The sequence below is a fragment of the Podarcis raffonei genome, chromosome 5 (genome assembly GCF_027172205.1).
Source record: "Podarcis raffonei isolate rPodRaf1 chromosome 5, rPodRaf1.pri, whole genome shotgun sequence".
Taxonomy (NCBI): domain Eukaryota; kingdom Metazoa; phylum Chordata; class Lepidosauria; order Squamata; family Lacertidae; genus Podarcis; species Podarcis raffonei.
Window position 1 is genome coordinate 96,853,023 of NC_070606.1, and position 4,037 is coordinate 96,857,059.

Consider the following 4,037-nt stretch of genomic DNA (forward strand, 5'->3'; position numbering starts at 1 on the left):
TTACAGAAATATTGTAAAATTAAGGAATGTTAGAAGGAGGATGGAATGAAGTTATGTGGCTTTAGCAGAAATATTATAAAGGAATAGGTGAGAAATAAAGATTGTTAATGGAGGAAAAGAGGAAAGGTAAAGTTATATTATATTAAGATAAATTAGAGGATAAAAAACAGGGAAAGATGGAAAGGATTTGCTGAAATAGATAACTGAACTAGAATACAAAAAGGGGAGGTGTGAGGAGGTCAAGGAAACAAGTAAATGAAAGATAATTTAGGGGAAAGTTTTGCTATATACACTGTATTGTTTATGTATTGTATTGTTATTTATTGTATTGTGTTTTTATGTATTGTACTGTTTTTGTATTGTATTGTTTCATTTGTTCTTTTTTGTTCTTATCTGTTTTCTTATTTTCATTAAAAGTAATAAATATTATTGTAAAAAAAGAAAAGAAAATGATATATCATTGGTATCTAACACCGAGTAAGCTGGCAAAAATGTATAAATCTAAATCAAACAAGTGTTGGAAATGTAAAGAGAAAGGGCAGATGAAACTGATTGACTGTATGGGATTGGCAGAAATGACGAGCAGAATCCGTGACCAGGGAGAAGAGTCGGCAGAAGAAGACTGGAAAAAATTTAAGGACTATTTACAGAAATATTGTAAAATTAAGGAATGCTGAATGATGTTAGATTGAAATTAAGTGGTTTCTAGCTGTAATGATATAAAGGAACATGGATGGAAAAAAGGGTTTGGATAGAAAATAAGGTGATATGATAAACTGTAATGCTTTAAGTTAAGGATTTGCTGAACAAATAATCTGAAATGGAATACAAGAAGGGGAGGTATGAGGAGGTCAGAGAAATTTGTTATTGAAAAGTATGTTTTATGAACTACATGGTTTTTTTAAATTTCTTTGCTTGTTTTTTGTTTGTATAAAAATTGGAAACTTTGATAAATATATTTTTTTAAAAAAGGAAATGTAAAGAGAAAGAAGGTTCTTTTTATCGTATGTGATGGTCTTGTGTTCGGATTCAATTTGCAGGTTTGTCGCAGGCATCTGGCTGGCCCCTGTGAGAACAGGATGCTGGACTAGGTGGACCCCGTTTGGTCTAATCCAGCAGGCCCTTCTTATGTTCTTAAATGGGTGCCTCCAAATGATGCTGAGGCTGATTATTAAACTTCATTCCTTATTTGCATGCAAGTTCAAAACTTAAACAAAAAGTTCACAGTGGCTCTGCCCCCAATGGGGACGGCCGGTATTTTTTCTAACAATATTTTAACGAGAAACTGTCTGTTTTGCACTCCTCAAACCAATGTCACCAGAAAAACTGCTATTGTTTGAAATTTGCACTCGCTCTGAAATTTGCGATGCAGTTCTTCAGCTGAACAATTTTGGGGGAAAGTGTGCATTAAAATGCACATAGCATTACATAAAGGCAAATTGCTTTAGTCACAGCTGCATACAAAAATATGTTTATGAGGATAATTTTACACTAAAATGAGGAATTTCCATCATGTTTTGGTTTCTTTTAAATTAAAAAAAAATTGCCAATTTCAGCAAAAATCTGGAGAACTGAAATGAAGAAAAAGGAGAAACTGAGAGCAACCAAAATGGAGAACTGTATCGCAATTCAAAGAAGTGGGAATGTCAAAGAATGGCTGCATTTCGGTCCAGGTATTTTGGAGAATGAGCTGAAGTCGCCTTTAAAGGTGAATTGGATCAATTTCTTCCCATCCCTATTTTTACACACCCTGAAATCTCTCAGGGAGGCCAAGATCCTGAAGCTTGGATGTGTCTCTGTGTGTGACAATTCCACTTAAATCCAGTAGCTCTCCTGCAAAGCGGCCCCAAGTCCTGACAGTCCGCTAACTAGGCTGCTCTGCCGATGTGGGATTAAGCATGCGAGAGCCCGTCTGCCTTTGAAAGGAAGCTCTTTGCAGTGGGAGCAGGGTCACCGCTGCCATCTTTGCAGGCTCCAAGTGCATGAGTTTGACTGCCGCGCCAAGCAAGCCCCCCACTCCCCAGGGCACTGCCCAGTCCACTTCATCCATCAAAGCTCCCCTGACAGCCGCTTCCTGTCCCAGTGGAAACAAGATCTCTGAGCACTGAGTTATGCGATCGCACAGCTGCTGCCCTTGAGCCGAGCCAGAAAAAGAAGGCAACGCCTGGGCAGCTGGCTAGTCAGGTTCTGCATCGCCTCCCCCATTAGGTCAGGAGTTTTGTTTCTCAACAGGCAACTTTCCAGGGGCTGCATGTTGTGGGAATGTTCAGGGATGCAGGAGAGGATATATTGTCTGATTATAGCCTTTCCAACTTGTGTTAACAAGTTCACAATTTAGCAGAGTAACATCCCCCTTTTTAAACTCACAGCGGATGCGTTTGCTCAGGCTCGCTAAAGCCTCTATAATAACTGTTCTGGTATTTTCCCCTTATTCCCTCATAAAAGATAAGACACGACACAGTCTTCTATAAAAGTATAAAAAGAGTTTACTCACTCACATTCTGCTCACAATCAGATCCCAGAAGGCAGACTTAAGTTAGAAAACATACACCTGGAAACTATCTCATAAGGAGACAGTCCCTTTGTCCTCTCTTGGCTGGAGGCCAAGAGAGCATCTTTGGCTAAGCAGATGTTGCTTCTTCGACGAAAGTAGTCACAGAGAGATGGCTTTCCTGCCCTGTGCTTTTGTCGTTACCTGCACAGGTGAGGCCACGCCCACCTCTAGTCACATGCAGAGGAGTCTGTCCCAGCCCAGAAGGAAACAGGAAGTTTACCTGCTGGCTGGACAAACATTACTCCCCATGTGTAACATGTTCACTCTAGGAATGTTGTACTTCACTGCTCTTGTGTTTCACATCCCACACGTGTTAGCAGAGGAAGGGGCCCAGGGCAGCAGAGGTCAGAGCTAAGGTGGCAACATTGTGTGGGAACGACCAGAGCTAGGGGGTGGCATGTCGGCATTGCAAGCAGGTGGTCCCAGTTTCAATCCCCGACATCTCCAGGTAAGTCTTGGGTTGGGAGATAGCCCTGCCTGACATCCTGGAGAGCTGTTGCCGGTCAGTGTAGACAGTACTGAGCTAGAATCACCAATGGTCTGACTCACTCGAAGACAGGTTTCGATGTTCCTATGGCTGGAGTCATGAATGGTTGGACACAGATGGTGGGAGGAACCAGCTGTGGAACCACCAAGGGAAGGTGGCTCAGAGTCCGCCCAGGGAGTGGTGGTGGGACAATGAGTGGTCATAGGGAGAAGATGGGGAGAGGTTGTCGGAAGCTGAAGGGTAACAGGGCTTAGTGAGCTGGGAGAGTCTGTGGTAGAGAGAAGTCCAGAATCAGAAGCAGGAGGCCAGGAAGCAGAAATGAATCTGACTGGTGAAGTGTCACGTGCGCCTCCCCCTTCTCCTACAAGCTCCCCTGCTCACCCGTCTCCCAGACCCAGAGGAGGCATGAAAAGGGTAGAGAGGTTGGCTGCACGCAGGCAGTCTCAGATTGCTAGTAGAAAGCCCTGGAGAGGGGGAGACTTAGATGGCTGTGAGGAGGAAGGGACTTTCAATCTCTGCAACTGATTTTCATGGAGGAAATCCACCAGGAATGAGCTGCTGCATTCATTAGGTCTGACATCCAACGAAGCCTGTGGATATTGTTTTTGCTAATGATGAGTTAACTCAATCTTAGAACTCTGTGATTAATGAAACTCCAGAGAGAGCTGCTGCCAGCCAGTGGAAACAGTACAGAGCTTGCTGGACCCGAAGTCTGATGGCTTTGCTGGCAGGGGTTGATGGGAGTTGCAGTCCAAAGCGTCTGGCCTTCACCAGGTTGGTGAGAATATGGATGCTTATCATCCTCTTTTCTTTTAGGAGAGGGAGAAAGATTTCCAGTTGCTAAGCTTCAGTTACTTTGTAAGGTTAAAAAAAACAACACAAGATATACCACAAAATATAATTTTATTTGTTTACAAAAACAAGCCTTTGTACAAATAAATATATTTCCCATAATGCAAGGCTTTTACTCGTCCACCCTTATGCTAAGCACAGCCC